Source organism: Lagopus muta, chromosome 1 (assembly GCF_023343835.1).
Source record: "Lagopus muta isolate bLagMut1 chromosome 1, bLagMut1 primary, whole genome shotgun sequence".
In the NCBI taxonomy this organism is placed as follows: Eukaryota; Metazoa; Chordata; class Aves; order Galliformes; family Phasianidae; genus Lagopus; species Lagopus muta.
The window spans coordinates 72644138-72654849 of record NC_064433.1 but is presented as its reverse complement, the minus strand read 5'-3'; positions in this window follow the sequence as shown (position 1 = coordinate 72654849).

Below are 10712 nucleotides of genomic sequence, written 5' to 3'. Positions count from 1 at the left end.
CCATGATAGGGGAGCAGAGAGGGATCGTTTGATTACATATAGGGAATGGGTTGTGAAAGGGATGGAAAGGGCAATCCCCAAACCAGTTAACTGGTCAGTATTGTATGCTATTAGGCAGGGACAAAAGGAAGCTCCCTCAGAATTCCTGGACAAATTAAGAGGCACCATGAGAAAGCATACTTCATTAGATCTGGGGTTGTAATTAGGTGTTCAACAGCTCATATCATTATTTATTGGGCAGTCAGCTGGGGACATAAGAAGGAAGCTGCAAAAAATGAAGGATCTTGATGCATGAAATTTGGAAAGCTTGCTAGAAGAAGCATTGAGGGCGTTTAGCAACTGAGAGGAGGGGAAAAAGAAGAGGAGAGAAGGGTGTTGGTAGCAGCTATACAGGGGACGGGGCTAAGAACATTAGGGAAGCCTCTTGAGAGAAACCAATGCATGATTTGTAGGAAGAGGGGACACTGGAAGAGTGAGTGCCCACAGAGAAATCGACAAGGAAGAAGAGACACTTGGGTTAGGATGCAAGCGACTGTGGAGAGTGAATGATGGAGACCTGGGGAATCTACCCTACCCTTTGTTAGAGTTAAGCTAGGGGACAAGCAATGAAGTATAGAGTTTCTAGTAGATATGAAGGGTACTTATTTGATTTTAAATGAATTTCTGATACCACTAAGTGAAAATTTAACGGTAAGGGGCGCTACAGGTCAACCAGAACAGGCATATTTTTCTAAACCACTGAAGTTCAAATTGAGAAAACAGGTGAGAATACATAGATTCTTGTACATGCCAAATTCACCGAAATCTCTCTTAGGAAGAGACTTACTGGAGCAGTTGGGAGCAGAAATAAGTTTGAAGAAGCAGAAAAAAATTTGAAGAAGGGAATATAAAGCTTAAAGGAAGAACCAAGGATAGAGCTGCTTAGCCTGGCCTTAATAACCACATCGGTACTTATAGGCATTCCAGAGGAAGTAAGGAATTAGGTTTATCTGGGAGTGTGGGAAGCTGAAACTCCAGGCTGAGTCACTCTGTCACAGAGTTGACCAGATCAATCTATGCCCGTGACAGGGGCGTCAGGCCTCTGCCCTCCCCCCCCCACTCCAGTCCCACAAAAATGGGGAGGAAGGAAGGGAGGAAAAGAGCAGCGGCAACAATCTATGGAGGAAAACTTATTTTACTATAATATTGGAATACAAGATAACACAATATATACAATTTAATTGAAATTGAGATTAATAAATCAGACAAGATGAGAGAGAGAGAGAGTTCCTGGAACCGAGTCAAACCTGAAAAGCTTGGAACAGCTAGGAAAGCACCCTCCAGCACCCACTGCCAGGCAGCAAGAGAGCGCCCCCCCACCCGGAAGGGCCAGACCCCGTGACTTCGGTAATGTACAGGGATAGGTACCTGGGATTGGGCATTAACACTTTAATACCCCGTACACTACATGATGTTTTGATGTGGAATACTGAAACCCAAAGTAAAAACAAACAAACAAACAAGAAACATAGAACCATGACATTCCACCCCTTATTCTACATGATTACATCATGCTTAAAATATATATACATATGTACAAACAAAAAATGATTACAATGCATTACACACACATGGCTATATATATACATATATATACATAGAGTTAGTAACTGCACTCCCCCGGCATCAAGTTTCCCTGTGGTACACACTGGACATCCCCATTCTTTTGCATTACCCACCAAGTGCATCCTGGTCCCTGGGCAAAAACTGTACCATGGAGAGGTTTGCCCTTTCCAGAAGCTGGAAGAACCCAAACTGCCTTTCCTAACATGTTCTTTACATGTACAACGGGGACTTTATCTCCCTCTATGGTATGTAGGGAACTGGATTGGTTAGGACCATCACGATTGATAGATCCTCTGGTATTGACCAACCAGGTGGCTTCTGCCAAATGCTTCTCCCAGTGCTTAAATGTTCCGCCACCCAGTGCTTTTAGCATCGTTTTTAACAATCCATTGTATCGTTCAATTTTACCAGAGGCTGGTGAGTAGTAATAGAGACTTCCTCTTCATCACTCTCTTCTGCACGTCTCTTAGTTTTCCCTTTTGCCTTTCGCGATGGTGGTGGTTCTGAGGAGGGCCCCTCGCCTGGATCTTCCTCCACCTCCTTCTCCTCTTCTTCTCTTTTTCGTTCAAGACGTGAAGACACTCGTTTCCATTTCTTGCCCTCCACAGGAGCAACCGGTATTGTTACTGGTGTCTCCTGTGATTGATTAGATTTGACTTGGGGATTTTCCCCTTTGGCTTGAACCTCAGCTCGGAAACTCTCTCTCTCCAAAATGGTATTATATAGGGCACGGTAAGCACAAGCCAAACCCCAAATAAGTTGTACCTCCCTAGATTTATGTAAGCCGCATAGTGCCTGATTCAAATACTGGCTTAGTTTCTCAGGATCCCACAGGTGTTCAAGAGTAAAATCCCATGACACTGCGGGTCCCCATGCTTCTATGACCTTTCCTAAACCTCTCCATTTCCCCTGCCAGTCATCATTCTCTAGTTTTGGAGAAGACTCCTTCCCCTTATTACAAATGAATTGGAATACATTCAGGAGAATTGATGACACGCACACCAACATGACTATTAATTCAGGATTCAAAAAACGTTTGACAAACCGAAAAGAAAACCCGGAGACTGGTCTGAACATCGTGTTGTTTGTAAAATTAGCTATTCCATTTGGGATGTAGCTGTTTGTGAAATTAGCCATTCCTTCTGGGATGTAGTTGTTTGTGAAATCAGCCATTCCTTCCGGGATGTAAATGTCAAAATTCAAATCATACCACATTGCAAGTAGGTAAAACATAGGTGTCTCCATCAGTGCCCTTAGGTAGCTATATACGGATGCAATTCCAACACACGTAAGTGCAAGATGGATTATTGGCCAGTAGGTTGTGAGTAACACCATTGCTTTAAATCCTTTACACAGCGCCCCCACGATAACGAGTGGGTTCATCAGAGGTGCCTGCTAAAAAGGGGTTAATGAATTGAAGCTAACAAGAGCAGGGAAAAAAAAAAGAAAAAAAAAGGCACTACCCAGACGAAGTAGTGCTCAAAGTTTACAAATATCCCAGAACACTGGCAGTACGCCTAATCTTTCAAGGTCAGGTTTTCCAGCACAGAAACTTGAACTACTGATAATGCTCCCTAACGAAGCTCTCTAAGAGCAGAGAGAAAAAGAGATTCGTTCTAACAGCTAAAAAGCAGCTCGAGCCCCACGTTGGGTGCCAAAAAATCTGTCACAGAGTTGACCAGATCAATCTATGTCCGTGACAGGGGCGACAGGCCTCTGCCCTCCCGCCCCCACCCCAGTCCCACAAAAATGGGGAGGAAGGAAGGGAGGAAAAGAGCAGCGGCAACAATCTATGGAGGAAAACTTATTTTACTATAATATTGGAATACAAGATAACACAATATATACAATTTAATTGAAATTGAGATTAATAAATCAGACAAGATGAGAGAGAGAGAGTTCCTGGAACCGAGTCAAACCTGAAAAGCTTGGAACGGCTAGGAAAGCACCCTCCAGCACCCACTGCAAGGCAGCAAGAGAGCGCCCCCCCACCCGGAAGGGCCAGACCCTGTGACTTTGGTAATGTACAGGGATAGGTACCTGGGATTGGGCATTAACACTTTAATACCCCGTACACTACATGATGTTTTGATGTGGAATACTGAAACCCAAAGTAAAAACAAACAAACAAACAAGAAACATAGAACCATGACAGCAAAGAATGCATCTCCTGTGATAATAAAAATCAGACAAGGCAGTCAGTCCCTGAGAATTAGGCAATATCCCTTAAGGGCAGAAGATAGGGAGGGAATACAACCAATAATTGACTGATTCATGAAACATGGTCTGTTGAGGGAATGTGAGTTTAACAGAGTTTAACAACCCAATATTAACGGTGAAGAAACCAGATGGGAGCTATCGGGTGGTACAGGATTTGAGGGCAATAAAAAAAAGGTGGTAGATAATTTGTGTCCTTTAGTAGCCAATCTGTATACCTTACTCACCAAGCTGTCCACTGAGTTAATATGATTTACCATGTTGGATTTAAGGATGCCTTCTTTTGCCTGCCTCTGGCCGCAGAAAATCATCAATTATTTGCTTTTCAATGGGAAAACCCCAGCACGGGATGAAAGTTGCAGCTTATTTGGACTGTACTCCCACAAGGATTTAAGAATAGTCCTACGATATTTGGGAATCAGGGATTAGGAACAGTGGGAACATCCATACGCTGAAGGAGTCTTATTACAATATGTGGATGACTTCTCTATAGCCACAGAAACAAAAGAAGAGTGCCTAGAATGGATGATTAGCTTCTAAACTTTCTTGGACTTAACGGGTACTGAGTCTCTCCACAAAAAGCGCAGATGGCTCAGCAACAAGTAACATATTTGGGTACGAAATTGCTGCAGGGATGCGGATACTTGGGACAGCATGAAAGGAAGCGATTTGCCAGACTCCTGAGCCACGCATTCCTAAAGAACTTCCAGTGTTCCTTGGAATGACAGGAGTGGTGCTGCTTATGGATCCCCAACTATAGAATGATAGTAAAACCTCTTTACACAATGTTAAAGTTCAGCTCAAAGGATTTAACCTGGGATGGGGGGGCCAGGAGGGCATTCCAGCTGCTGAAACAGGAACTGATGAAAGCCTCTGCCTTGGGATTCCCAGATGTCACTAAGCTCTTCTTACTGCTCTCTCATGAGAAACAGGGAATGGCACTGAGCGTGTTAGCACAAAGTTGCCCTCCATATTGGAGGGCAGTGGCATACCTTTCTAAACAGCTTGATGAAGTGAGCAGAAGTTGGCCTGGATGTCTAAGGGCTGTTGCAGCTTTGTTAATTAACATTCAGGAAGCATGAAAATTTATGATAGGATAGAAGATAACTGTATTGGTATCACACAGTCTTCACAGTGCTAGAGGCTAAAGGGGGACATCGTCTCTCCCCTCAGACATTTTTAAAATACCAAGCTGTTTTAGTGGAGCAAGATGTTGTGGAAATAACAGTAACAAACATTATTAACCCAGCTGCCTTTAGTGGAAATATGGGCGAGCCCATATCGCATGACTGTCTAGAGACTGTTGAAACTGTATATTCTAGCCATTTGGACCTGAAGCAGGAACCACTGGAAGATGCCAAAGATTCCTGGTATACTGATGGGAGCAGTTTTGTCCGACAAGGGATTCGCAAAGCAGGTTATGCGGTGACAACTGTTGATGGGGTGGTGGAAGCCGAAGTCCTGCCCCAAATACCTCAGCTCAGAAGGCCAAGATAATAGCTCTAACCAGGGCTCTGGAATTGGCAAAGGGGAAAAGGATAAATATATGGACTGATTCAAAATATGTCTTTGGTGTCATCCATGTTCATGGAGCTATATGGAAGGAAAAAGGACTATTGTCAGCTCAGGGAAAAGGGATCAGACGTGCTGAAGAGATGCTCAGAGGCAGTACAGCAGCCAGAAAAGGTTGCAATTATGCACTGTTGGTCACATCAGAAGGGGAACGACCCTAAAGAAAGAGGAAGTACATTGGCCGATTGTGAAGCTAAACAAGTGGCAGAGGGTGAGGTGTTGGAGGACTCCTTGATCCCAGATGGTAAAATCCAAGTGGACAGTGAGCCAAGGTACTCCAAAGAGGATTGGAATTTAATAAATGACCTAGAAGAGCAGGTGAAAGAGGAGGGATGGGCTGTCACACCACCAGGGAAGATAGTTATACCAACAGCCATATTATGGGCCTTAGTAATGACAGAACATAGGAAGACCCATTGGGGAGCTGAAGCATTATATAAATTCCTTACCCAACAAGTGGTAGCTCAGAATATGTATACTACTGTTAAGCAAGTAACCCAACAGTGTGAAGTCTGTTTACAAAATAACCCTAGGAAAGGTCGTAAGATTCAGCTAGGGCAAATAGGAAGAGGAAATTATCCAGGACAGCAATGACAGATGGATTTTTCTGAACTCCCAAGAAAAGGGGGTATATAACAGATATGTGTTAGTCCTAACAGACACCTCTTCAGAATGTCCTGAGGCATACCCTTGCCAAACGAATAAAGCTAGAGAAGTAACAAAAATTTTGTTACAAGAAATAATTCCAAGCTTTGGGGTGCTGGGGGTAATCTCATTAGATCAAGGTCCACATTTTATTGCTGAAGTAGTTCACCAAATTAGCACCTTATTGGGAATTGATTGGCAATTGCATACACCTTATAGGCTGCAATCGAGTGGCCAGATGGAAAAGATGAACCATCAGATCAAGCTGCAAATAGTTAAAGTCAGTCAAGAGGCCTGGATTCCGTGGCCACAGGCATTGTCCTGGGCACTTTTAAGAATTCGAACAAAACCCCAAGCGAATGAAGTCTGTATGAGATTCTTTATGGGCAGCCATATGCTGTACAGGAAGAGATTTCCATGCAAGTGGGGGACGAAACAATAAACCAATATTTGATCAGCTTAACAAAACAATTAAAGAAAATTGAAAGAGTGGTGTTTGGCACCAGAGCACAAGGCTGAGATGGACCAGTACATGATATATTGCCTGGCAACTATGTTTATGTTAAATCCCTATCAGATTCACCTCTGCAGCCGAATTGGGAAGGATCTTATCAAGTATTCCTGATGACTGATACAGTGGTTAAGGTGGAAGGAGTGGTACTGTGGATACAGCACACCCGTTTGAAAAAGACTGTTCAACCACAGTGGATCACAGAAGAGAGAGGTCTGCTTCGAGTGGTATTGAAAAACTGCAAAATGAATAGGAACTTCAAAGGACTTGTGGTGATGGTATTGAGCATATTCGTAAGAAGGGGAGCACAAGCATTACATACTATAGATGTTCAAACCAATATGTGGGTAACATAGGCAAATCAGACTAAACAAGACTCCTGTCTTGCATTGCAAATGGCATCTGATCCTTTCCAGACATACCCTATTGGGGTACCGTAAGGTTTTCAGTGGTCTGTATTTCAGGACTATGTAAATGACAGAATGGGATTAACTGGTAATCTCACAATTCTGTGCAAAAGGTTAAGGATAAAAACAGGATCCACGCTTTCCTGCCCTGCATGCAAAGCAGATACTGGGGTAGAGAACACTCTACGAATGGGTGTTATAGCCAGTAGTCTAAATGTTAGCCATACAAACCCGGAAGAATTAGACTTACTGGGGTCAGTGGTTCACGACTCCACTAACAGGAGGGAAATAGGGAATGGAAGCTGTTGCTTTCACTTTGGGGGTTAACGAGCAACAAATGCAGCCCTAATGGCCAAATACTGGAACAAGGATGAGCTGAAACTATGGAGCAACAACTCCTTGTTTACCTATGTATCTGAGAGAGGCCCCCCCCGCAAGGTAGAAACAAACGACGTATGGGATAGTGGTCCACCTGTTGGCTTTATCGGTATACCAGGCCACGCTCTATCTCCACATATTAAGAATATCCCAGGATAAGGAATCTCTTAAACAGCACGATCTGGGCTGGTGAGGGACCGCATTGATCAACGTAGGAGCATGCATCAATTAACAGAAACATGTAACAGCCAAATTACATTCTGGAATTACCCTGTTAGGGTAATAACAGCCCTCCTTCTTCCAATACTTGCCTCAAAAAATGCTAAGGATTTAGAGAAGTTAGCGTGTTGGACAGCAAAGGAGCCGAACCTCGCATCTGTAAGTAATACAGGATTAGTATATGATGTAGGTAATGTACGTCACACAGTCCTACAGAGCAGAGCTGCTACTGATTTTTTTTACTACTTGCACAGGGCATGGTTACGAAGACTTTAGTGGGGTGTGTTACTTTAAGCTTTCAGATCATTCAGAGTCCATACATAAGAAATTGGAAAAGATAAAGGACAATATGAATCAGATACGAATTGGTACTGGCCCTATATTAGAGGGTCTGGAAGAGTTGTGGGAAAAGCTTACCAGTTGGTTACCTAATTTTTGCATGTTTAAAGCAACTCTTTGTAATTTGTATTATCTTAATCATTTTGCTTGTCATAATGTGTGTTGCAATGAGATGTGTATTATGGCTTTGTAAAACATCAGGAACAGTTATAAGGAATGGAAAAGGCATAAGTTAAGATAGAAGGTGGAAAGTGAGAGCTATTTTAAGGCCTCACTCTCCCGTAATGGAGTTATCTAGCAAAAGAATTTGCTAGGATAAAGAAAAGGGGGGAATTGAATTAAGGAATGACAGGTTATTGATTAGCTATTGTATTAGGGTGCAAGCTAAGCAGGAATTTGGAGAAAACAGGATAAGGGACAGAGTGGTGTGGTAAACTGAATGGAAAGAATGGAAATATCAGGAGGAAGTGCTGAGGCATTGTCAGCAGGAACCAGTTGACTTCTGTTAGTTGAAAGCAAAACTAGGCTAAAGATGAAGACTCAAAGAGAGGAAGACAACTAATTTCATCCCCACAATCACCAGATGACCCCTGCTATGAACCACGCATACATCAAGGGGAGAAGCAGCATGCAGATGAGTTTCCAGAAAATTAATGAATATCTAATTAAATCCCAGGACATGTTTTGAATATGCGTAGGGTTGCTTTACAAATTTGTACCACTCTTGCTTTTTGGTGTAAGTGTTAGGAGGAATTATCCTCCACATACCCAACGATACACGTCTCATTGAATAAACATGCCTGCTTTATAACCTAACTCTGGGTTATAGAGTCTGATTCTGCAAATCAACTGCTACTTTTGATGTAAGCTTCTCTATTCACTAAAAAGTAAATTGGTAATTTTGGAAGCCTCTGAAGTAAACTGTAAAAATTTTTTTGTGTAAGTGTGCAGAGTTCTTAAGTCTTGGAATTGATGCTATGATTAAATCTTTTTTTCTTGCTCTTGTAATAAAGTGAATTTCTTATATGGTAGTACTGTACAGTTTATTGGGATCATGGGAAAGGAGAGCTGAAGTTGTAGATTATTCTATTAAGAATAATAGCTGAACATAAATATTTGAGGGATTTCTTAGTATTGGAAAATGAATGTTTTTTCCTTGTGAAATGCCAATCTCAAATTCACAGTGGGAGACAAGATCATAACTGTGGGGTGGATTTTCAGTAGTACCTGCCAAGATGTAAGAGATGCTGTGAAAGCAGGTTGCTAGCTGTTAAGCACATTGCCAGAATGATAAGAATTTCAAGTAGTAAGGAAGAGGCACTTTTATTTTTAATAACTTTACAGGAAAGAAGCGTTAAAATAAATGTCAGAAACGTCTCAGCTGAAGAAACATCACATCTAATGCCTGTAGTCAGGTCTGAGAGAAAACCAATGCTTATTTTAAATTTATCTGTTAAACTGATTAAAATATATCAGAAAGATGACTGCAGCAATCACCAAAATCAAGAAACTGAGTCCACTTAAGCTGATATTTTCTCATGCTGAAGGGTTCAGTGGTACTCTGCTCCCAAAACAGTTATGCTTCAGAATGTAGGGAGTTCATGCACAAGCTGTGTTTTAGGAAGCTAGGCTTAATTTGCAAAAGGTGACAGGAGAGCTAAGATGAGTACAAAGTTCCTTGCATGATAGCACACTTGTTCTTTAGTTTGGGCTCCACTAACATTGTCTGCTTGCAGGTCTGCTGTATGTCTAGCAGTCATCAGGAATGCTGTTTGGCAGAGTCTACTGGTAGTATCCTCTAAAGTGTCAGTTGTTTTTCAAGATATTTGCTTTATTCTCACAGTTCTCCATTGGGTTTATGTTTTCCAGACATAGCCCTATTCTTGCAGTAGTGTTTTGGTTTGTTTCTTGTTGGCTACTTTTTTTTTTCCTCATTCATTTATTTATTTGCACAATTTAGATTAGGTGGTTTCTCTATCCAGGTTTTTGTTACTTCATGAGACAGCCTTGGATCCACAATCCTCATGCCTGGCCTTGAAGTATTTCAAGTCCAGATGTGTTTGTCATGAAGGCCTTAGCAGTGAGCCTTGGACTTTTGTATACAGGGTAATCCCAGACAAATAGCAACAGCTTGGGCACAAGTCATCTGCATGGTATGTGAGCATGGTATTTGCCTGTTATCTGAGTGTATGGCAAACCTGTGTGGATTATCTGTATGTGCATCACAAATTCAGCACTATTCATGCAAGTTTCAAGTACTGAGATATCTGTAGTGTCACTTGCAGACATCTGTGGGATTCCCTAGCATGTAGAAAGCTGTATTTGAGTCTCTGAATGTCCTACCTGAATACTAGAAGCTTATAGTGCAGCTGTTGGGAGCACAGAGGATAAGAGCAGAGGCCTTAAGAATACAGACTCAGGGTGATACAGGGACCCAAGGATAAAAACATAAAGTGTGAGTAGGCAATTACAAAAATACAAAGATTAGATTTTAAAACTGCCTTGAATTTGCATCCCAGATAGGCAAAAATTATGAGGAAGGTTTCTAGGCCCAGTTGGATGGATAATCATCTCAGAGTCACTAACAGTGAGAAGGCTGTATCATACATAAAGTCGTATCTTAGATATGAAATTATGAGAATTTCCATAATAGAACAAGTAACAAAAAAGTCTTGAAATATGTATGTATTTAAATTAGAGAGCAAGGAAGGGAATTTTTGAACTGTTACAGGGTGTGGATGGAATAGCCATTAAGAAGCTTTAAACCTTATTTCCAAAATGCATTATTTCATTTACAGTAGTATTGAGCACAAGGATAA